This window comes from Dermacentor variabilis, chromosome 6 (assembly GCF_050947875.1).
Source record: "Dermacentor variabilis isolate Ectoservices chromosome 6, ASM5094787v1, whole genome shotgun sequence".
Taxonomy (NCBI): domain Eukaryota; kingdom Metazoa; phylum Arthropoda; class Arachnida; order Ixodida; family Ixodidae; genus Dermacentor; species Dermacentor variabilis.
The window spans coordinates 66,285,002-66,311,233 of NC_134573.1; the positions used below are offsets into that span (position 1 = coordinate 66,285,002).

The 26,232-nt window shown below is 44.2% G+C and overlaps 1 protein-coding gene across 1 annotated transcript in view; it reads left to right on the forward strand.

The window, feature by feature from the left end:
- The window catches only part of LOC142584827 (potassium voltage-gated channel subfamily KQT member 1-like), a 528,313-nt gene that overhangs the window by 143,435 nt on the left and 358,646 nt on the right, over window positions 1-26,232 (forward strand). The gene's annotated exons all lie outside the window — the stretch shown is intronic.

A 26,232-nucleotide genomic window follows, 5' to 3' on the forward strand; every position in this document is an offset into this window, starting at 1 on the left:
AAAAGTAGGTAAGCAAAACGAAAGTCGTAGCCGAGTTGAAGAATGCTTACGCACTAGTAGACAATTCTCAGAATTTCTGTACCGTCTTTCTCTGCTGCAGATGTCAGCCCGTTAGCTGAGGGGTAAAACCTACGACTGCTACTTTGAAGGACCGGAGCTATATACTTTTCGCAAAGTTATGAGATTTTTGAAGTTGTGTCAGTGCTGCTCCAATCTAATACACTCTGTTTACTTTTTGTATGACTAATTGTTAATAAGGCTTAACAATCACCTATAGTTGCATGGCTCTCCAGCAGCAGGGAATCACCAGTATTCGGGTTGCATATTCCAGTTAATAAAAATTGGAGGACGCTTAAGCTTCGCCTTCAAGAGTGGAACGCGATAGCGTAATCGCACCCCGTTCGCACCGCCCACTCATTCGCTCGGCTTGCTCTTGAGTCACACAAATACATAACGATCTACGTGAGCCAAACGTCGTGATCGGCACGGGCAGCCGGGCCGTGACGCGCCATGAAGGCGGACGCGATCATAGAGCTGACGCCTCGATGGTATCGTCCTCTATCTCGCTTGGGAGCACAACGCAGACGCATGACTCCTTGCCAGCAGCACGGCACACATCGCAGGGGACGCTTTCCCGCCAGACGCGCTACGGCGCAGCGATCACGTCAGAGGCATCCCGCATCGGACGCTGCACCTAGGAATCGCGCTGTGAGCGGAAAGAGGAGCCGCGTCGCCTAAACACGAGGGTTCGAGTGACGCACGCTGGAAGTTGGAAGGGAAGAGAGCGAGAAAACTTATTAAATGCAATGGTATTGGGCATCCTCGCACCGCTCCCCGCACGGCCCCAATGCGCTCAAACGAGACCAACGGGAGAAGCGGGCGAGGGGCGCGCCACCTGTCGGGGCAGCGCCATACATTGCGAGGAGGGGGTTACCTATGTTTGCCACAAGATGGCTCTGCGTGTGCGCCAAGCGCAGAAGAATATAGCGGAAACATATTTCGCTACTCGTTTAACTGCGACTTCTGTAATTTACTTGCTCATAATTACCGATATACACCGCAGTATAACTTTCTACGGCACATTTCTAAGGCAACAGCGCATTCACTAGAGCCGCTTTTATCTCGATTTGAACCATGGAATTCATAGCTGAGTTCAAATCGAGATAAAAACTCAGCTATGTATTCATAGCTGAGTGGAACCGTCTCCGTCTCACACTCCAGAGACCCTGCATCAATTCCCACCCAGCCCAACTTGCAGGTTTCTTTTTGTTTATGAATTGCCTTCCGAGATTTTTTCTCTCCCGGCCAACGCCGCCGACGCCGACGACACCGGCTTTTGTGAAACACGAGCTCCTTAACGCTGTCGCGTTAAAAAGACGCGCAAATCATTCCTTGACAGGTCAATAACAAAGACGGTACAGTGTTCAAAAAAATTATCGAGTTTTACGTGCCAGAACCACGATTTGATTATGAGACACGCCGTAGTGGGGGACTCTGGAAATTTGGACCACCTGGGGTTCTTTGACGTGCACCCAAATCTAAGTACACCGGTGTTTTCGCATTTCGCCTCCATCTAAATGCGGCCGGCGTGGCCGGGATTCTATACCGCGACGGCATGCTTAGCAGCCCAGCACTATAGCCACTAAGAGCAACATTCCTTGCCGAAGTGCTCACGAAAATAGTACCTCGGGCTAGTTGGCTGTAGGTCTTCACGTAAGAAACTTTCACTCAGCAAGGGCAGGGAACTAATATGGTGACTAACCTTCACCTGGCCTTGTAACGGGAGGCCGCCAGGGCAGAAATTCATAAAAGAAAGGCGTATAAATTAGGCAAATCCACTGGTGAAAGAAGCAGCGCCACTGGAATACATGGACACAGGAGTTGAACACACGCATAGTATCTGAATTTCCAACCGCGCTGTTTTTTAACTAAATGACGAATAACCAGCTAGCCAATAAGTTCCTGTTGAATGAATGTATGAGAATGAGCAATTCCTTGTTCTGTGCTCTGATCGCATACGTATTTATTGAACTACGCCCGCCTACTGCGTGCAAGCGATGTCACTGAAGAGTAGCCAGAAAAGTTTCTACGGATCTGGTACTGTGGGCTGCCTCATGGGCAAGACAATCAGCTAAGGCAGCGTGGACCTGTTAATTCACGTTTTCTTTTGCCCGGACTACATGTGACAGCTTGTTTATCATCTTACGCCTCGCTAGCAATTGAGGTTAGGCAGCGAACATGGGACTTTCCATTACACGCACGCACGCACGCACGCACACGCACGCACACGCACACACACACACGCGCGCGCGCGCGCGCGTGCACACACACGAGAAAGAATAACCGGGGTACCTAATGATTGCATTCCCTATTAAAAGAAAGCCAAAGGCACTTTGTAATTACGGCCGCACTTGAGTCACAGTAATGAGGGAAGTGTCTGAGTCAAGCTGTATTTACATCTGGACCGATTCCAACTGATGCGTATCTTTCTACGAAGGGGATGTCGAGATAGTTCCGGAAGCTTGTTGATGGGTTTGGAATGTGCTCTATAAATAGGGCAGCACCTTACTGTGTGGGGGACTACGTTTTCGCTTTATGCGGTGCGCACGCCATTGTTCTCGACACAGACACGCCTGCATTTGCTAGGCTTGCGGCGTCACCCAATGCGACATGCCAACATTTATCGTGATATATTTGAGAGCTTCATATTTTTTTTCTGGTAACTCCAATAGCCATTGGAAACATACAGCAGATTCTATTTTTATTAAGAGGAAGCTTTATGTCTGGTGCTTCTATCTAAGTACATGTAAAAGCAGAATTCGTTTTTCTCGGCAACCACTGCACCAAATTTGACGAGGTTTATTGCATTTAAAAGAAAAACTTAAAATCTAGTGACTGTTGGCTTGTAATTTCTGAGTTAGGTCGTCAATTTTTCATTAAATATTGGCAAAAATTTGAAATATTCACAAGACGAAACTATCAAGTTTACAACTCTGGAACTCAACAACCAAAAACGACAATACAATTCCGTGAATTACATATAATAGTAGATCTGAAGCGAACAAAAGTGACATTTTGTACATAAACATAAAATAATTTAGTAATTGGAAATACAGCTTTTGCATAACCCTTGTAAACAACGTAACAAATTCACGCAAGATGCAAAATGACATATCGAATTTGTCTGCTTTGAATGATCTAATGGATGCCGTTTACAGAACCGCGATATGTGTTCTTAATATGAATTTGTAATCTTCGTGCTTCTATCTTTTTCAAACTATCGAATATTTGAAAATCTTTTTAACGAAATTCAAGCCCTAAATCGCAAGTCTGCTTCCAACAGTCACTATAATTTAACTTTCTCTCTCAAATACAATAAATTTCTTGAAAATCGGTCCAGGGGCTATCTCAGAAAAACGTTTTTGTGTTTTACATGTATTTGCACCGGCCGCGTCGGAGTTGGGCCCGAGCTAAAGCTTCCTCTTAACAAGAAGCTTTAGCTCCTCTTTAGAGGAACCTCCTCTAAAGATTGTCGAACCCACGACATTTGGTGTTGAGGCAAAGTTATTTAGGCACTTGAACCCACGACCTTTGGTGGGAGTTGAACCCTTAACTTTTGGTGGGACCAACATAGAATGGTACCAAAATTAAGGATTCCACCATTGATGGCTAAACCCACCACCATTGGTGGGAGTCAGGCCCAGGACCTTTGATGTTAATAACGTTTAAGATAGACTCCAATGCGGCACTCGAACTCACGATAATTTGTGTTAATTAACGTGTAGTTAATTCACCACAGTTAATTAAGACAGTGTTGTTTAAGGCACTCAAACCCACGACCTTTGGTGGGAGAAACGTAATGGGAAGTAACTGCGCATTCGAATATATCGTGAGCGCGTGCTTTCGTCTTCATTCGCTTTATCGTATGCTAAAGTGGCATCAACTTTTTGTAGCGAGGAATTAGGCATTTATCAATCTATTTGCATTGTTTAAACTGCCCAAAGGATGTTGAAATATATACTTGTCCTGCTCTTTATTTTAGCCTGATGTCTGGTTAGCAGTAAAGCACATTCAATATCAATGCCGCACTTGCGGGTGAGAAATCACCAGCCGCGGTGGCTCGGCGGCTATGGCGTTGCACTGTTAAATACGAGGTCGTGGGATCAGATCCCGACCGCGGCGGCCGTATTTCGGTGGGAGGCCGAACTGCAAAAACGCCCGTGGCCCGTGTATTGGGGACGCGTCAAAGGTCACCTGGTGGTCACAAATAATACGGAATCCCGCCACTACGGTGTACCTCATAATCAAATAGTGGGTTCGGCATGTAAAAGCCCAGAATTCAATTCGACTCGCTGGTCAAGAATGAATTATGTGCCCTCTCACGAATGCAGCTGTAATACTGCAGTGCAAGATAAGGCCTCTTGAATGTGCTCTGTTCTTATCACGGAAGCAGGAGCCTTAAATGATTGCGGCCAGTTATGTTGAATTTGGTCTAGCTCCGCGGCAGTAGTTCCAGATATATATTTGTTTGTCTGACGTTCGATATGCTTTCCTTTCTTTCGGCGAGAACATGATAGATAATTTCTTAACAACTTTGGGCACATTTTTCATAATCTCACGAAAGCCGGTGGTTGAACACTACGCCATTGACTACTGTCTCTGCTTGCACTCTAGTTTCTAAGGTCTTCCTATCTGTGCTTAACTGAGATTGTGCAGTCTGCTTCCTCTATTTTTGTTTTCAAGTTTCCTTACTTGTTTCAGTGGCATTACTAATTCAGCAATGTGGCTGAACCACTGCATGTAAGATAAAGAACTCAGATAAGAGTTCGGTGGTTCAGCCACATTGCTGAACCAACATGCAATGACAGTGGGCTACCAGGCTGTGAGACGCTGTTTTTTTTTTTTTACAGTGTTAGCATGTGTTAGAAGTTTTCTGGAAGTTCTGCGCATGTACCTGTCATCGACGGTCGGTATCTATCTATCTATCTATCTATCTATCTATCTATCTATCTATCTATCTATCTATCTATCTATCTATCTATCTATCTATCTATCTATCTATCTATCTATCTATCTATCTATCTATCTATCTATCTATCTGTCTGTCTGTCTGTCTGTCTGTCTGTCTGTCTGTCTGTCTGTCTGTCTGTCTGTCTGTCTGTCTGTCTGTCTGTCTGTCTGTCTGTCTGTCTGTCTGTCTGTCTGTCTGTCTGTCTGTCTGTCTGTTTGTTCCCTTTCATGAAACAGCTTCTTTACATGCGCTAGCCATCTGGCTTCGAATCTCCCTCACGGCAAGAGAACAAGTGTGCACCGCACAAACAACGAGCAAAACCGTGTTTTTAGGCTTACATTTCGCGTATCCCAAAAGTTCCACAGAAGGCTTCATGGCCTACACTGCATCGTTTAAAAAGTACACACGTGAAACTTCGTTGGCGGTTCGGTGCCTTTACCTTTTCTCGACCTCAGTGATTGGCCAATAACCAAATCGCGGAGGGTGCTATCTCCGGAATTTTGTTTTTCGACAGCAGGCGCGGATAACTGAGGCGTGAGCGCATCGGGAAGTTTACTTCTCTCTTACTTTTTCCATCTGTTCCCAGGTCTTCCTGTTCCGGCCATAGCTGTCTTCCCTATATACCTAACTCGCGAAGGTCACATCTCCGTCCCGCCCTGAGTCACCTTCCAGCCCTCCACGCTGCAATCTTCGCGATCAATTGTGTTCGGCGCTGATCAGAAGTGCACGCCTGACCGCATTTTGGAGTTCCCCCAAACCCTTCTAGTCCACCTTAAGCCGACAGCCCTTGTTTGCGAAGGGAGAAAGTGGAGTTCCACCGCAAAAGAAAATAAAAGAGAAAGTTCCAGGCGTGTTCCTCCGCCGCGAGAATTTTCGCCGTCGTCCGCGGAAGGTGCCGGAAACTCTCGGACGACGCTAAGCGTCGTGTGCCGGAAAACAGCCCCCCCCCCCCTTCCCCTTCCTACCAGGTGCGCTCGAGGTGCGTGCGGCTTTAGCTCTTTCCTCTTTGCTCATCTGGTGGTTTTGCTTCAGTGTTTCATGCTGTTGGCAAGAAAAGCGGATCGATCGCTAATGGCTCTGCCGGACCCATGATCGCTGCCGTGCGAGGCATCTCCAGTTACCCTCCTCCTTTCCCACTTTCTTCCCGATCACATTTGTTTCTTATTTTCGTGCCGCTTTGATGAGCCAAGTTTTCCAGAACTAGCGTGGAGCGTTGTACTTCTCTCTCCCAAGCTGCCGTGCCGCGCACATTACCGCGTCTACATCGACCGACCACAATTGCTGTACTTCTTGTACCTGTGCAGCTCGATCACACTTTCGTTCTCCATTTTTTTTTTGTTGTTGTTGTTAGAAACAGCTCACTCCAAGCGTCGACGACAGCTCGTTGCCTTTGCAGTCAGGAAAGCGTCGATGAACGAGAGTTTCGCGTTTTCTGTATGGAGAAATGAGCGGACTTGCGCGACATCATTTTGGGGTTTGCGTATATCCGGACCGAATGCATCTACGCCTCGAGGCATTCGCTTGCACCGGAGCCTCACACGACCGCGGTGACGACAGAGTTCCTCGTATTTCGCATTTGCAACCCTTGCAAGCTCACCAACCGTGTACTCTCACCGTATGCCACAGTTCCTAGGATGGCCGAAATGGATTTCCAAATTACCAATAGGAAGGTGCATGGAAAAGGGTTTCGTAGATAATGCAATTTGCAGGCATTTAAAAGTTACCCTTCCCTTTTAACAACTGTGAAGCCTGCGGCGCACAGCGAGAAAACATGACGTACACTCTTTTTCAAGAATATAACGATTGCGTTGCCATGCCACAGATAGACTAGCACAAAGAACTAGCACAACATATCCGACGCCTACACTCCAATAAGCTGCAAAGGAAAGTCGTGCAAGTTATGTATCATGATCACTTGAATATCACGAAAAAGAAAATTGACATCCACTGAAATGCTGCACGAAGCTAAAGAGGAAACGCATACGGCTTTTTCAGAAAGAGAGCTTCGCAGTTGGGGAAAAATTTATTCTGGTCAGGGATCAGGACGAATTTTTCCTCAACTAAGCTCTCTGAGAAAGGCGTATGGGTTTCCTTTGTGGCTTCTTGCTGCATTTGAGTGGATGTCAATTTTCGCTTTCGTGACACTTCCGCCATCTTGCGGGATTTCGCAGGACTGATTTCCCATATTCATCATTTCATATGTGTGGGCAGCGTCATTGAAGTGCGCTTTTTTAGGCAGTGTGCTAAGGTAGGCAGCGAAAATGAGTCCAACGAAGGCCGCCTGATCAGTGTACTGCTCTGCTTAGTAACATTGTAGCAGAATAGAATATCAGCAATGTTCGTACAGCCACAAAAAAATTCAAAGTGCGAAGGAAAATGTTTTCCCGGTTTCAGAAGTTCACGTTACGATACTTTAGAAAGGCGCAATGCCAAGCAAGGCATAATTTCAGTTATTGAAAAAAAGTGTTGATTTAACAGCTCATGGTATCTCACTTCCATACACGTAGGTGTAAGCATGAGAGCCTCCTTAATGTCGTGCTAAGTCGTGTCCACAGAAATAAAAACAAAAAAATTGCCGTCACTTTCATAGGGACGTGCGTTAAACCTGTGGTAAATCTGAGGCCGCTGGAATTAGGCTGCATTGGCATTCTACGCCCGCTGAAGCTGCAGTTGCCAATGCTTTGAATAGTTTATTAATGCACCCATAAACAGCGTACAAGCCTTCTAATTTGATGCACAGTGATTAACTACAAACGACACAAAAAAGAACAAGAACAAGATGCACACAACGTACTACAGGAGCGATTTATTAGTGCTTCAAGAACAAACGTAATGATAAAGTGGTGCAACCTACTGTTAGTCGCCTTCTTGGCAGTTTCGTTGTTGTCACGGTGAAAGTGTTTCATAATATTTCGTGCTGAACATGTCAGCACTGTCATTATCGTTGAGGGATTTAAATAAACATCGCACTCGAAATTTCACACTCCGGTTACAAATTTTGTGAACGTGATTCCCGCCGAAATCGCCTTTCTGAAAATAAAAATAGATTGAAGCACAATTGGACATCCAATATACGCATCAATACACTTATGGAAACATAACAGAAATAATAACACTTGTGTAAAAGCAGCAAAATATAAGAAAAATATATACGAGCATCGACGAACACGAAACTGCCCGGCGGCCCCTGTACTACAGCCGCAGTGAGATGGGCTTTTAGTCGCATAGTAATCACTTATCGTTTGCACTGCTTTGCGAGGCCTCGTCTCTGAAACCTCTTGTGTTCTTAGATGTGCCCACGAGTTGCACAATCACGTACAAAATATAAACTTTACCGGCGTAAGCAAGTTATATTTAGTGCTTTCATTTATTCCTGTCATCTCTTCTGTCGCATCTTGTGTGTCAAATAACTAATGACACACACACACAGACACACACAAAAAAATAAAGCTAAAAATAAAGAAAGGTGGCACAACACGAAGAGGTGTGCACTGAAATCTCGGAGCCAGCAGCCGTGATTTGCCTTGTGAGTCATAGGTGGCGCCACAATATTACACAACTACGCTAAAGACAATCGAGGGACATTTAGAGCACTAAAAATATATATAACCGGGAAGAGATGTAGCTCAGAACATCGAAATCACAAATGACTTAACACAATAAAGTCTAGATAGGCAAAGTGCTACACTGTATTAAGTGCAGTAAGGAAGGAAGGAAAAAGTGGAGAAGGAAAGGCAGGGAGCTTAACCAGTTTAGCTTAACCGGTTTGCTACCCTACACGTGGGAGCGGGATGGGGGGATGAAAGATGGGGAGAAGAGAGAGAGAGCACATAACACAGCACACACATCGTCAGTTAAAGTCCGTCACTCTTGCGCGGTACGTGATATCACTGTGACAGCCGCTTGTCAAATTCAATTAGCTCAAGTAGGCTGACTTCTCGTCACTCAGCCTGTGTAAGGGTCATGCCCATAGAAATTATCGTCATCAGCAACAGCAAGTACAGTCTTCACGAAGGCTCGTAGTACGTTTGCGCATTGTCAACTTGCAAGGTCTCCAATACACACCTCAAGAAGGGACGTACCGCATGGGAACCGTGTAGAAGAGACACGTGAACTTGCCATTCACATTTCTCGCAGTGGCAGTTTTATGCCAGGAACTTTATTTATTTATTTATTTATTTATTTATTTATTTATTTATTTATTTATTTATTTATTTATTTATTTATTTATTTATTTATTTCATTCCCTCTTGCTTTCTTTCCTTCTTTCTTTCTTTCTTTCTTTCATCTCTCTTTCTTTCTTGTTTTTTTTTTTTTTGTATGCAACGATGGGTATTGGTGGTTCTAGTAGTTTACGGTGATGTGCATGATGTTGTAGGAGGGCAAGCTTTAGCTCGAGTGCTCCTATCTAAATACATGTAAAAGGAGAATTCGTTTTTCTCGGCAACCACTGCACCAAATTTGACGAGGTTTGTTGCACTTAAAAGACAAACTTAAAATCTAGTGACTGTTGGTTTCGAATTTTTGAGTTAGATTGTCAATTCTTTATTACAAATTGGCAAAAATCGGAAATTTTCAAAAAACGAAACTATCAAGTTTACAACTCTGTAACTTAACCACTAAAAATGATAATACAATTCTGTGAATTGCATCTAATAGTACATCTAAAGCGGACAAAATTGATATGTTACACATGAATATAAAAAAATTTTATCATAGGGAAATACAACTTTGGAAAACCGTTGTAGCCAACGTAACAAATTCACGTAAGATGTAAAATGACATATTGAATTTGTCCGCTTTGAATGATCTAATGAATGTCGTTTACAGAACCGCGATATCAGTTCTTGATGCAAAACTATGAATTTGTGAACTTCGTGATTCTATTTTTTTCTAACGGTCAAATATTTGAAAATCGTTTTAAGAAAATTCAAGCCCTAAATCGAAATTCCGCTTCCAACAGTCACTAGAATTTAACTTTCTCTTTCAAATGCGACAAATTTCATCAAAATCGGTCCAGGGGTTATCTCATAAAAACGTTTTTGCGTTTTACATGTATTTGAATAGGCCGCGTCGGAGTTGGGCCCGAGCTAAAGCTTCCTCTTAACACGCCAGTTGTCACCTCATAAATAAATACAAGTTCTGCCTATACTGCGAAGCAGTGGCAGCTTAGTCAGCGGAGCATTACACGCAGTAATCCTTGCACTACTTCGTTCGGTATTGGTTAGAGTAAGTAATTCGTAAACTGGCTCGGCGATGAAGAATAAATAAAACTTTCTCGCATGTCGATTCCATAGTCCACGTCGTGTTCCCTTTCCGACGGTGGCGCTCCCCGGCGGTAAAAAATGTGGACACACGCAGCTTCTTCCTCCAATTTCCCATCGTGCCCTTGCCTCCCACCGTTTCCTTCGTTTAGGTAGTTTCAAGTCGGCGCTGGTTCATACATCCACTGCAGAACTTGGCGTCGGCGTGCCATTGGTGTTAGGGTGCGTTATTATTTTGTGTCGTAGCATCGGCAGAAACGCTGTAATGTGCCGAGTAGGTCTTGCAAAGTTTCATGCGGTACCAGTTGGAGTACTCCGCGCGAGCAGCTTCTTGTAGGCAGAAAAGAAAGCGTTATTCATTGTGGATTTAGCGTTCTTCGTTGGTGAAGTAGAGAAATACGACAGTTTCTGTTTCCGCTTTCCTATCCTGCCTATCCTATCCTATCGTATTTTACTGCTGATGCCATTTGAGTTCCTTCACCTCGGTGATGGTTTATAAGGAACCGAACAAAGCGCGGCGTCAGCCCACCTTAGCAGCTGATCGCGCTTTCCAGGCGCAGTATTTTTCTCTTCTATGGCGTCAACGCAGCGAAAGAAAGGCAAAACATCTGCCTGCTACACTCTATGGGGCCGGAGCTTTAGTACGCTCTGGACACTTCGTATTTATTTTTTATTCGCATCTCTGGAAACTCGCATAGTGCTTTGGTATTTCTGAGACGGACGCCGGCGTACATCAAGATGACTAGAGGAGTGAGCTCCCAACAGCGATCGCTGCAATGAGTAAAAGGCGCGCTAAGCAGATTTTCAGCGTTTCATACACGGATGCACCGAAAGATCGCGCCTGCAAAATATTACGCCCTTATACACCCGCGAAAACAGCTGCAGTCTTAAATGAGATGCCGCGGGTGATTTTTTGCCGAGGAGGCAGACTTCTCGCCAGCAAAGATGACGCCACTGGTCTCGCCTGCAACGCTGCAGGTCACATGGGCAACGCCAGAGATCACGAAGTTGGTGCAGCGGACAAAAAAAAAGAAAGGAGAAGTAACGGGAACTTGCCAACTGTAATATCCGCGCCAACACATCGTCTAGCAAAAGAAGTTAGAAAAAAAAAGAAACAGAGCAAGAGGTGGGTTTTACGCATTTGCGTGAATCGGCTATAAGGGAAGCTTTTGATGATGTTTGCCTGAAGTGGCCTTCATTTCACTTCCCCTTCTTCAATCTTCTCTAACTCGACGCTTCTCGCTCAATGCACGCTCTGGGGCCATTTTGTTCACTTCTCTCTCTCTCCCCACTCGGTCCTGGTGCCGACTTCTTAAATTCTAGACTCTCGTTCTACTAGCCTATTCAAATACCTATGCCTAGTGACACGTATACACATTCTGTAGAATTGAGCAAGACCGATTACATATTCAGCGGCACACGTCAGTTGCGCGTGCTCACTTGTGCATGCTCCCAAGTTGGATACCCGAGACGTCAGCAGACGACGGTCATGCGTGAACCCGCAAGGCGGGACAGGAAGAGAAAGCTTCTCTTTGAGAAAACATAAGAGGCACAAGCTCAACACTGAGAACTCGCCGCCAGCTCCCGGCTCCGTGCCTCGGAGAAAACGCTGGAAATGAATGCCGCCCGCGGGCGCTGGTCGATGCATATAGTCGGAGAGTGCCTGAATTTAGGCGAGGGTAGCTCGCCTTTTCTCACTATCTTCTCGCAATATTTCACGTGCTTGCGTCTCTGCTATTATTGAACCCCTTTTAAATGCTTGCCTTGCATAACCTTTACGCAGATGATACAAATGTTTTTTTTTTTCACATCTAATAACCTTTCGTCTCTCATTCGTACTGTTAATTTATGGCTTCAAAATTTGTCCTGCTGGTTAGATGCAAATAAACTCTTATTGAATGTTAGAAACCAAATACATTGTCTTCTCATCCGTTAATAAACCAGTTCACTTTGATAGCTCTATAACGTTTAATTCATGTCCATTAGAGCAAGCTTCAGAATACAAGTTTTTAGGGGTACTATTTCATGAAAATCTTCGATGGACAAGTCACGTGAATTTTATAAAAGGTATCATTGCTAAATCAATTGGAATGCTCAATAGATTTCGAACTTGTTGCCAATAAGATTAAAACGGCAACGTTATTTTAGTACTGTACATTCCCGTATACAATATTGTCTACTAGTTTGGGGGCTTACATCAAAGTATAATTTGGAACGACCATACATAATACAGAAGAAAAATATACGATTCATTCAAAACCTATCTAGTCGTGATCATACATCCCCATACTTTGCCGAGAACCGGATACTACATATAGAAATGTTATATAAACAGCGTTTGTTGGAATTGATATTTCTCGAATGAAAGGCAAATTGTGAGCTGTTTTTTCAGACATATACAAATACGGAGACACCATATTATTTCAGAAATAAGAACTTTGTAAAGATTAAAACGAGAACTAGATACAGTATGCAATTATTAAAATGGAAAATTCCGAATCTTCTGAATTGTTATCCTTCGTATTTAGATACAATGGAGAATTTTCCCTCTTTGCTTGCCTTCAGAAAACTAACTAAAATGTATTTCCTCCAACAGTTGTAATTTTGTTGTACATTTGTTTTGTTCTCTTCAATGCAATTGTAGTCCATTGGCCTTAATAGTTATGTGTCTTGTTGATGATGAATGTGTTGACGACTAATTCTGTCATTCTTCCTTATCTTGCTTTATCGTGTTTGATACTCTGTACGTGCATTTTTATTTGTATGTGTTTGATATTTTGCAGTGTGTTTTCAATCATGTTGCGCTCATGTTCTGTGCTGCGCGTGCTGTCTGGTGTCAAAGGCCTAGTATGTGGCTTTTAGTGCCGCCTTTTGCCTTGGCACCAAAACAAACCGCTCTTGAGCGTTGTTTTGTCAGTAAACAAATAAATAAACAAACGAACACTCGCTGGACGCCGCTGCACGCCTTTCTTTTCTAAAACGAAAGGCAAAAATATGACGACACTCTGTGACGGGCCTTCGTCAAACGCGTCGCAGCGAGAAATTATCGGGGCCAACGGGGATTAAAACTTCAATCCTGCGGTTGAGAATGCCTATGCGTCTACCCGTACAGCGTGTTGGCCTAGGAGTGTTAGTTGCGATGAGTACATATAACGTGCGTAGAAAAGTTTGCCTATACAGAGCAGCCAGCGCCAGGAGGTCCATGTCTCTAAACAATACAGAAATGAACGCATAGAAAAAGTAGATCGTACAGGAAATCTTATTCGTTGCCTTGAGCTCTCCGAGGAAAGGGCCGACAGCTCGGGTTAAGCTACAGCCAGCCACCTAGCCATCTAGGCCAGTCATGTGACAAAATGCAATGCCACTCTACTTGATAGTCATATAGTTCATAGATATTATTTGTACTCGTAGTCATATCGCTGAAAGGTGCTTTTCAAAAGACAAAACGCTGCGAACACGCCACTGCGTTCACTCGCACAAGTATATTTCTGATGTTAGCGTAGAACAACAAAAAATATGGTTCATCCCTCTTTCATAGGAATTGATGGAACACGAAAGTGGGACTAGTCTTACAGACGCTGTTGGATGTTTCTCGTACGGGAAGAATTGAGTTGCAAGTCACCATCAGTGACACCCTACCACTGAGCAAGGATGTAAAGTTGTCGCAGGTTGTCGAACGACTCGCGACCGCGAAGCATCCCCCGGAGACACTGCATTCATTGCACGCGCCGGAGCACCGCGCAAATTCACCAGAAAACACAGGCGTTAAATTAAATAGAACGTTTTGTTACTAAATAGCTTTATGAACTGACGGTCCGCTGCAGCGATAGGCGCCCGTGTTGCAGGTTTGCTTCGCGAGCAGCATCTTGTTTTGTGAGCGGCGTCCTGCTGCCGAGGCACTTCGGCGAAGGTACGAGCACATTATTCTGGCACCGTAGTGCCTTGGGCAGCCAGTCGAGTTCCGAGTAGTAGTAAGAAGTGACTTTGAGGTGGGAAAAGGGAAGGAGTTGCGAAGCACTCAGCTTCAGGAATGCGAGTGGCAGAGCTCGCAGCGTCTGCCGCATACGCGCGAATGCGTTCTGCTTCACGCTGGCGTGTCTCTCGCCGGAGCAAAGCGAGATTCCCCCGTCGACGTCATTGCCTTTCTGCGCCGCTTAGCGCGGCAGTTGCCTTAGTTGGTGCCATTGCAAGCGAAGCGTTAGGCGGCGCTTAAGCTCTGTCGATGCATGTTAAAACTGCACATCGTAGGCGACGAGGCGTCGCAGGATAATGGGACGCGAAAGAAAAACCGTGCGCGAGAAGGCTCACACCGCCCACACCAGGCTACACCGTGTGGGAGCCGCCTCTACGCTGAAACTACCGAAGCGTCGCTGTCGGCGCTCTTTAGTGTCGTGATGCAGTACTTCGCTTCACCGCTCCCAGATGACGGCTCCATCCCTGTCAATAGGACATATTTTACACGTTCCCGCCGACGTCACATCCATTTCAGGAAGTTGATCGTGGACCCCGACATAAAATACTGTCGGGATAAAGAGTTTATAGTAATTCGTCAAGAGAAGAAAATGTGACAACCAAGCGTTCGCTCGAAAAAGAAACATCATCTTGGGCATCCAGCAGGCATTTATAGACGAAAGCAACGGAAAGCAGGACACCTGTAGCCAGGGAACGACCGAACGATGGAGGCGCCAGCTCGCAGTGTGCACCGCTTTCTCGTTTCTCTCTTTCGCGTTCTGCCACAAGACGCGATGTTTAACGGCGCTTGCCTGCTTGTTGCGGAAAAGATGTCGTCTACACACCACGGGTGATTGCGTCCTTGTTTAAGGAGAAAGCAAGCGCCGTTACACTGCGCCTCTCGAAGCAAGACGGGAAAGAAACAAAAAGAAAATCGCGCGGGAACGATCGACGATGATTGCCAATGTGAGCGAATAGCCTGAACGAACGAACAAGCGAGCGAGTGAGCCAGCGAGCTATGGAACGAACGAACGCTTTCCATGCCCAGTCCTACCATCGACCGCCGAGCAATCACGAAAACGAACGACGAGTCAACGAAAGCTATTCGTTTTAACAGAAAGATCACAAGCGAGCGCTCTCCCGTGCTGTGAAAGTTTGAGCTGTTACTCCTGCGCGCTTACGTGCAGTATACGTGTCATCGCGCCTTCCGCTACGTGCGTGACGTCCCATGGCGTAGACTGTCACCGCACAATTGATTCTCACGTGCTTTTGCTCTGTGACAACCGGCGGCTTCGGCACGTCTGTCGAACTACGGCTTTTCGTAGCTCCGATGGGCGGAGGGGCGTCCTTCTGCGTTGCGGCGTCAATGAGGCAGAGCGGCGTGCTCGCCTCCTCCCCCTCCCCTCCCCCACCTCCTCCCGGCCTAAGATCGATAGCGTGCCCATCGCCATCAACGGCGCCTTTATCATCGCGACAGAATACTTTACCCGAGGAGGGAGGAGTGGGCTCACTCGACCTAGAGTCAATCTGTAGTCCACTCTTTTATTTGTTCGAGAGCGTACATTCGTCATTCACAATATTTTTACACACGCCTGGTATACAGTAGAGCTTGAGTACCGGTAAGGACAGATAGGGACTTCGCATGAAGTAAACGCGGCGCATGTGAAGATTTTACTGTCTGTTATTGTTCGTCAAATTTGTACTACGGTGCTTTCTCTAAGCGACGGTCAGGTTTCTCAATAACTTGTTTTGGTGACTCCAGCCGTCAACTGGGAGTTTGAAATCTTAACACTCAAGTAGAATATCGGTCATTCTTTTGAATAACAAGTAATGCCACAATAAAAGCGATATCAACTCGTCGAGTAATTATGATTAGAGAGTGCTATAACACACACACACACACACACACACACACACATACCCGTTCACGCACACACACATACACACACACATACACACGCACAAACACACGCACGCACGGACATACATACACACACACACACACACATACACACACACATGCGCACACACGCAGGCACACGCTCACACACACACACACACACATGCGCACACACGCACGCACACGCTCACGCACACACGCACAAATAATTGCTTGCAAAATTGTAACTCAATTTTCAGCGAACTTTTCTCTTCCGGCATTTGCGACTCAAGCTCAGCTCAAGAGCTTGAGTTGCGTGTAATAAATTCACGGACTTCAAAAAGTCATTCGTATACGACTAGCGTATTTGAAATTTTGGCTCGTGTGTAACGCTTTTGAGGACTAGTTACCTTTTTTTTTTTTACGAGGACAGTAATTCAACCACACACATCTTTCTTACCGTAATGTTAATTGTAGTTTCCCCGCTTCCTTCGCCCGCCTGCTTTTCACTCGACTGGATCTCGGGTGCATTCACAATTTTCTCAAAGCATCGGGATAAATTCTTCGTTGTTTGCAAAACACAATTACAATGATTCGGATCGCTTGCATACGTAGTGAACTGAGATTCTAATTAATCCACGCACTTCGCTTAGACATTACCCTTAACATGCGCCTAATTTGAACAACTGTAAATGAAGCGCCTTTTTTGGTTTAACGGGGGCATAGGGAAAACTGCTACAAGCCCCGTAAATGCCTACAGAGAGGGAAAAAAAAACGAGGTGTTAGTAATTGTTAGCAACGGTAGAACTAGGCGAGGAGCGTTAAGGTTTCACCAATGATTGCCCTTAAGATGACCCCGTTTTCAACAAATATAACGTAAGGTTATCTTTGGATATTAAGAAGAATGAATGATAAAGGACATACGAATTTCGAGCACTTGCTTCAGAAATTTCTTACAAGAGCTCTGTTGGATTCACGTGCATTTAACAGCGCACACAGATTTGCTATTATAAGCGTCCTTAATTTTCGGTATATTTGATCTGGGTGACATTTCCACTTTTACCGAGGCCACAGGTCTGAAACCTGCGCTGCTTTCAAAACACACTCGGAACGGCCCGCGGCGCCAGCATCCGTAATTTATTGCAACACCCACAGTTAACCCACCCGCTTTGAACTTTGTTTACGCATCACGTGTAACCTTGGCCTTGTCTTCACCAAACACAAGAAAGGGGCCTCGTTTTGTTTTCCGGCGACACCGGGCGAACTTAAATAACGCATGGAAATGCCAGACCGCCACCCCCCACCCCATCCCCGCCCTCAAGAAAGCGAGAATTTAATAATGATTTGTAACGCTCATAACTATGTTATAAGTGTGAAAATTTTGCACAATACTGCAATTCACATGGCTTTGATTTGTACTAAATATAGACCTCGTGCAGCGCAGACTTCTCTAAGCACATTGGGAAACGTAGCTGACAACTTCAACTTGACACTTCGAAACACTTGGTTAACGATTCTTTGGAAAGGCTGCAATTTATCCACGTGCACTTAACTTCAATCACGAGGCTTCTATAGGGTTTCCCTCATGTTGGTTATATTTTATCTTGATGACATCTGTAGTTATGCCGGGGCAGAGCCGCTCGTAGAACACTCATAACGCCCTGGAGCACTTAAGTACTTAATTTATTACAAATATCGCAATTAAGCGACACGCTTCAAACATTTCCTACGCGATGTAAACTGCCATGTATTGTCCCAAATATGAACAACGTGCCTTGTTTAATTCACTGACGACACCGGGTAAACTAACTAGGAATCTCGTATGCGCATGAAAATAAGGGGGAAACGGGGTTCAGTAGTTATTTGCACTGCTTTTGTTAATTAAACCAGGCACGTTAGTGTTCCTTTACATTCCCCCAATTTTCAACATACTTGGACACGGTGTCTTACAAAGTTGTTTTAGGGCTCTGGTAGACATTGCGCATAACTGCAGTATACACAATGAGGAACATTCAAATCAGCAATTTTCTACAAGAACTGTAATTCATTAACAAAAACAATATATGGAAACATCATGCTTCCTATTTCAGCAAAGTATAAACAACCTGCTTCCCATGGTTTACCAAATAGACCAGAAAAAACCATCTTTGCGCTTCGTATAACGCACGAACATTGGCAGAAGGTGATAACTCAGTACTAATGTTGAAGAGCATAAATAGCTTACACGCCTTGAACTTTAGGTATGCGTAGGCCCATAAAATGGTTCCTATTTTCTCTAAATATCAACTTTCGGATGCTTCGGGTCCTCCCAGCGAAGAGGGGAAGCTTTGTAAGCGTCTCATATAACACATTTAAAAGGGGCCAACATTGAGGTTACAGAAAGGTTTCTTCAAGTCCTAATTAGTACACACACCTCAGAATTTTACTGCTTATCGGCCCTAACATTCCCCACATTTGCTTTGATTATTAGCTTAGAGAGTTATCCAAATTTTTCACAAAACCGTCAAAATCGGCACATAAGGTTTGGAGCACTTTTTTCATTAATAGCTTCGCTGTAATGCATACACAAAATCCTTTTACTAGTCTTTCCTTTCGTTAGATGCTTTGATAAGGCGTGTTGTATTGCATTAATAAGGTGTGTTGTGTTGCATTAAGTACAACTACGTACGCCCTACCTTTGATGCTATTTCTAGAAGTGCAAAGCTGCCGCTTCGCCGCTTTGGAGGGCTCACTTCTGGATGTCGTCTGCGCCAAAAAGCATGCACTACAGGGACATCGTTTTGCTCGTTTTACTGATTATCTTGTTATTTCTTAAGAAGTACGGTAACGTTTAATGCTAGCAGGCTGTCTTGTGGTTATTATCCGCATGAGATAACACGGCAAAGGAAAATGGGGATTCCTGGTGACAGGGTACTAATGCAGGCCAACGATGTATAAAGTTCCTAACTGTAATATGTCTAAGTATTGTGCTCCCAGCGTGTAACTGCCCATTTGATGCTGCGAGCCTGACTCCTAGGCATTTAACTTACAATAATACAGAAAACTTCGACTCCAAAGTATATAGCAGCGGCTGTATGGTAATGTGCGATCATTGTACGGAGGTTTCAGTGCGCGGTTACGTATTTTTACCGAGTCAATTAGTTAATAAAAAAACTTGCACCTAATGTACTTAAGCACCTATGCATATATCTACGCAAAAGCAAGCTGTCTGCTTCTCAAATTTCTTCTATTCGACATGGAACGCCGTGAACTAAGATGAATACATTTTGTGTCGACCGGAAGCTACTTTTCAGAGATGTTCAAGACCGACTGTTCCGGTAGCAAACATTCGAAGCAACGCGGACGAGTTAGCGATCTGTGTACTAGCGCTGTGCCTTCTCCTTTACATTGGTCAATCTCATAGGCCGCGGAAGAACAGCAAGGCACGTCGAGGTGATACACCTGAGCTAGCTCCAGTCGCATTTGCATGAAGAATCGTTTTTCCATCCGCGGAATGCCGTTTCCCATAGGATTGAGCCTCGAAACGACTGAAGCAAAAGTCAATGACTGTGTGGTCGCTGGTACCGTTCTTTGCGCTGTACACATACACCTCGCTGCGCTCTTTCGAGCATTCTCGTCGCAGTGTATTGACTCTTTCTTGGCATACTTGGTGCCGATCCTTGAGCTTTGCACCGATCTTTTATATTGTGTAAGTGAGAGAGTACGTGTGAGGACGTTTGTTTTTTTAGGCCTTTGGAACGCTAAAGGAAAAAGAGGAGGTCCATCAGGAGTGCTGCTTTGGTTCTCGGACATTTACACTGCTATAGGTCAGCGAGACTAGAGTACCAGACAAAAAAAATAATGTTCGCAGTGATGCCATCTATTACTTTCCAAGCTGTAGTGATTGTTGTCGTGTTCCTCTGTCTTGCTCTGGTCACGAAAGCCGTAACAGAATAGAATATTTTGTGTACATAGCTGCCCCCATCGAATGTGTGCTCCTGTTTCTACACACGCACACACGCACGCACGCGTACACACAAATATATATATATATATATATATATATATATATATATATATATATATATATATATATATATAAGTCACATGTCAGCGTCACGCAAGCCGGTCGGCTACCTGTAGACCGTCCTGGGCTTATCATGCATAACACAGGCGCTTAAACCGGCGTTCATGATGTCACTGTCTGCCATTTTTCAGCCCGGATGTCTTCTTGAATGTAGCCAATGAATTTCCCCATTACTCGTTGCCAACTCATCTGGCTGTCATAAGTGTTCACGAGAAAGTCGTCACGAGAAAGTCGTTTCTGGCTCATTTAATGCTCCCGTCTTTGTAAATGAGCATCTAACCCCATCCAACAAGGCTGTCTTTTCGAAAGCCCTAACTTTGAAGAAAGAAAGGAACTGGATGTTCCTTTGGACGGACAACTGCCAAATCAAGGCTAGGAAAACCACTAACAGCAAAGTTCTCCGCATTCGAGACGAATCTGACCTAACCAAAATAGACTAGAGCTCATTGTTTAACCAATCGACATAACAATTATGGCTTCCCTACTGAAACCTCATCAAGTGAATTCCTTTTTGAGGGGATTTCATTCCATCATTCATTTTAACGCGAGGAGTCTTCGTAAGCACTTTGACTCAATCGATAATTTCCTCGCATCGCTAACTAGTTCGTTTTCGCTAATTGCCATTACTGAAACTTGGTTATCTGACGACGACAAAAATTTATATTGCTTCCCTAACTATAAATCGGAATACTGCAATAGATTAACGAGCTGTCACGGTGGTGCGGCCATATTTGTTTCTCCTAATATTGCTTATCGAAGAAGACATGACCTATCCTTAACCATTACTAATTGCGAATCTGTTTGGATTGAATTCAGTAACTGCTTTCTTGCTCAGGACAACAAGGATTTCATATTTGGCTGCATTTACCGTTCTCATTCATCATCAGTTAATGATTTCTGTACTAATCTTGATCATATCTTACACACTATATCACTAGAAAATAAGAATGTTGTTATGATGGGTGATATAAATATTAATTTACTAGATGAAACATCACCCATATGTATTCACTATACTAGTTTGTTCCATAGCTACGGATATGATTGTTTAATTGACGTCCCCACACGGGAAGTTTCTAACGGCACTGGTACACTTATTGATCATGCTCTTTCTAATCTCCTTCATTCACCAGAGGCAAGAGTTTTGCACATCGACATTACTGATCATTATCCCCTGCTCTTACGCTTTAACTCCAACGTACGACCTTGCCCACTTACACATACTAAAGACGTTCTGGACAAAGTCGGCTTCATAACTGCTGTTGCTAATACAAATTGGTCTGAAATTAAATCACTAAACGACCCACAGAAAGCATTTTCCACATTTTTTTCACGTATTATATCACACCTACGGCAGTTCACCTGCAAAAAGAAATGTAAAAAAACTGTAGCATTTTCTCACAATCCATGGATCTCGCAGCAGTTATTAACAGCTTTACGTAAACGGGATAACTTATATAGGAAGACCAAAAGGCAACCATTTAACATGAACTTACGTGCCCGATATAAAAACTTCTGTAACACTCTTACCTGTAAACTAAAATCAGCTAAGCGACTGTATTTCGAGCAAAAAATCTTACAGGCGGCTAATAACAGTAAAAAAAAATGGGACATCGTCAACTCTTTCTTAAACAGGAACACACGACTAAACCACGTATCTAGAATTTTAAATAATAGAGTCGAGCTAAATTCCCCTGCAGATATGGCTGAGGCTTTTAGTAGTTTTTTCTTTCCTAACACTTTACCTTCCTCTACACATGCAGACCATCAGCATGAACCGTCTACCTCATTCATTCTTTTTATTTCCTACAACGCCGGAAGAAATAACTGCAGTTATACATAATCTAAAAGTGACAAGCGCTGGAATTGATGAAGTCCACCCTGCTAACATTAAATTAATTGTGCACTTAATTTCAGATATACTTTCATTTATTGTTAATTTATTTTTCAAGACTGGTTTATTTCCTTCTGAACTTAAGCGTGGCAAAGTCATCCCAGTTTTTAAGAAAGGCGATAGCTCATTAATAAATAATTACCGACCTATTTGCATTCTACCATTCTTTGGGAAAGTTATTGAGAAACTAATTGAAATACGGCTAACAAAATACCTTTCCAAATTTAATATTCTCTCTTCATGCCAGTTTGGTTTTCGCCACGGATATTCCACAGAGATGGCACTTATTCATCTTACTGATCAACTAAAAAAATTAATCGACGAAGGATTTCTCGCCGCTTCAGTTTTTATCGATTTAACGCAAGCATTTGATAGCATAAATCATAATATCCTTTTTTCGAAGCTCGAAGCTATTGGCATTTGTGGGCCTGCCCTCTCACTACTAAAAAGCTACTTATATAACAGAGTTCAAGTTGTTTCCATTTCCAACGCTTATTCTAGACAGCGAATTACTAACGTTGGTGTGCCCCAGGGATCTATCCTGGGTCCACTTCTATTCTTGGTTTATATTAATGATTTACCTAACTGTCTCTCTTCCACAAAATGCATTCTGTACGCAGATGACGCCACTATATTCACATTTCATAAAGATATCTCATCTCTAGTTAATAAGTTAAATGCTGACTTAGAAAATATCCTAAGGTGGTGTAATGTTAACATGTTATCTATTAATGCAACTAAGACTAAATTTGTTGTATTCTCTTCTCATCAGCGAAACATACCATCCATTCCACCTATCACTTTCGGTTCTCACCGCCTTCCTCCAAGTTCATGTTCCTCTATCCTTGGTATTCTACTTGATTGTAATTTGAAATATCACAATCACATTGCTCACATAAAAAAGAAAATAGCTTATGGTATACGCATCTTAATTAAAACACGCCCTTACTTCTCACGTGCCTCATTACTCTCGCTTTACCACTCTTTTGTCCACTCTCACATTACTTATGGCATAATATGTTGGGGTAACACCTATAATACTCATACTGCATCTCTCCAGACAGTTCAGAACCGAGCCATAAGAATAATTACTTACAGCCCACGCTTTTCTAATGCCACTTCCCTACTACGCCAGAATAACATTCTTACCATATCTGGACTCACTAAATACAACCTAGGTATTTTTTTCTACAGATTTGTGAATAATGAGCTACCATCAATCCCATTTTCGCCTTCTAACCTGATGATTCATAGTACCACCAGATTTGCGTTGAATAACAATTTTCTTTTACCAAGAATCCGTACTAACTATGGTAAGCAGTCTGTAGAATTCTCTTCCATATCAATATGGAACACGCTTCCTTTCACAATAAAAAACTCAAGATCTTTATCACATTTTAAAAGAGAACTAAAAATGTATTTTTTATTGTTAGATTAACGACAAGGATTACTGTAGTCGGTCATTGTTCGCTTTTTTCTTCTCTTTTTTGTTTTTCTTTTTTTTCCCTCTTTTTTTCCCTTTGTTGTTGTAAATAAACTGCTGGTATTTTGTTCGCGCACAATTTTGCTGCTACCATGAGATATGCTAAACCTTGTTATTTTTTCGTAATCAATCATGTATTTTGTTCTGTAACCGTTCTTTTCTTGTTGCTTGTATACTTCCTTATTATATGCTGTTGTTGCCTTTAGATGTTAACTACAATAACCGTTCTTGTACAGGAGGTCCCGATACAGTCTTTGACTATGGGACCTCCTTCTGCATACTAAGTACTTGCAATTGTGACCCAACTTCTAATAATAAATTTTTGATTCTGATTCTGATCCCTCAGCAAGAAAAGACAAAAGGCATGGGCGCTCCAAGGTATTGCGCGGAATGAATTACTGCGCGGAACCAGCCAGGTGGGCATTACCGCTCAATAAAGGCGACAGCCGTCGGCGATGCGCTGATGCTGTCGTCGTGTCGTCCAATTCCCGTAGTGGCATCAACGACTCAATCATATGCGCCGTCCAGACATCGACGAAGCGCCACCTCTTGACAGCTCACGACACAGAGGTTGCTCTGCGCTCGACACTACATGAAGCACTCCTCAAACAACGGCGCCAGATAGAACTGCGTGCTAATACTAGTAGTAGCAAATACTAGTAGTAGCAAGCTGCTAAAGCACACACAGTTTAATGATCTCATTCTGTAATTTTTCTTTTCTGTAGTGCTTTGTCTATAGTTACGATTTTAGCCGCAGTGGGTGCATCACTGTCCAAATCTTGAACTTGCCCGCGGTCGTTGCAATGTTTTCGGTCGCCTATAGTGTGCACGAGACACCGTAAAGTTGCTAGTCAATTCCGAGGTTGTCCTTGCCAAAACCACGATCTGGTTATGAGGCACGCCATATAGTTGGAGACTACGGATTAACTTTTGCCACTCGGGCCGCTTGAATAACCTGGACCCAGTGTATAAGCTACACGGGCGTTCTTGTATTTCACCCCCGTCGGAATGCGGCCACTGCGACTGCGATCAAACCGACGGCCTTGCTTGCGCTCTGCAGGTCGACGCCATAGCCACTTATGTTGAAGTTTCTCTGCTCTGTATGGAGCAATCCTATTCCAATGGCAGAATGGGAGCGTGAGATGTGTGTTCCAATGGCAGATTTTGCTCCGCCGAAATCGGCAGATTTGACCGGAAGTGCTCGTGACGTATTCCCTTCACCCGCCTCTGCTTCCTGTCACGGTCGCCTGTTTCCGGTCGCGGGCAGCTATGGACGACATGGGAAACGTGGACGCCGCTTCGCGTCGTCCGATTTTGTACGGGCTCCTAGACAGCTCCGACTCAGACAGTACGATTTCCAAGTCGAGTACTGATTCTTCTGACACGGACAGTGAAATGGGGTGGTGGATTGCGCTTCCAAGCGCTTGTTCTTCTCTCTATTCTAGCGCCCTCTCACTTGATTTTCCTGTACTAAGTGCCCCCGCGGGAGCGCATGCATTCGCTTCGCAGATATGGTGTGAGCAGATGAGAGCGATCTCAGTCAGAGTGACGCGCTCCGTCCGTAATCTGGCCGAGCGCTCGCGATCTACCATTGCAATTGAACATTAGCTACCCAGACGGTTCGTATAGCAGCACGAGTACAGTGCAGCGAATGATAACACGTTGACTGTCTTAACTGTTTCGCCAATTTTGCGGAGCTTCAATGCACAGAAATGGGGGAACAGTCAATTCTCGCAGTGCGACTCGTCTTTTAGTGGGGAAATTGGAGTTACTGGAATGACCTGACCGCCATTAGAAAAAGTCGTGAAATTTGGCTACGGTTGCAGCTGAAATGAGGCTACAAGACACGCACACAACTTTGAACGCCCCCCCGACGGCAGCTCGTCGGGTCCAGCATGCAGGAGAACGTGTAACCGCGCTGTCTCCGAACCTGGCTGGCGATACCGCTGAGGCACTAGCTTTAATATTATACTCGAAAAAATTCACGCGCCTTTGAAGGAGGTTACTGATTTCGGTGTACCTCAAACGTCAATTTTCGCTGTGGTGTACATGCTTTTCTAGGCTCTCGGTGAGCTCAAAACGGGTTGTCAATTTTTTTTATAGCCTCGGAAATACGCGCCTGCATGCCCGCAAACAATACGGCGGGAACGAGCGAAGAGACGAAAAGGACGCACCTGTTTATGCACTGTTTACGCATCGCTGTAGTGTCCACTAGCGAAAGTCACATTCGTCTGCTGTTGCGGAAATCTTCGCGTGTCTTCAGCGTATCTTCCAGCCCACTCTGTTCGAAGGACGCGCGTTTTCATGTCTCTGCATACGCGGCTCGGCGTAGCCAATGAAGTACTGTGCCATACTCGTCAGGCAAGACAGCGACACACATGTTTGTGTTCGGAACAAGCTAGAGAACCCACGGAACATCAAGACGCTGGGCGCGCGCCTGCGGGTTTAAGAGCTGCTTCCTCCATCTCGGCTCACCGATGGGTAATTCTGCAACACTTAAGACTACAAGACTGAGATTGCAATTACTGAGGCTAATGCAAGACCAAGACTAATGCAAGACTGCAAGACTAATGCTGAAAGACTGAAGTTAATGCGTATGACTGCGTCATTCCTCCATTGCTATGGAGAACGAAAGGCGGTTGCAAAAATGAACAATGCGTGTACTCGCTGCTGCATTTCAAGAG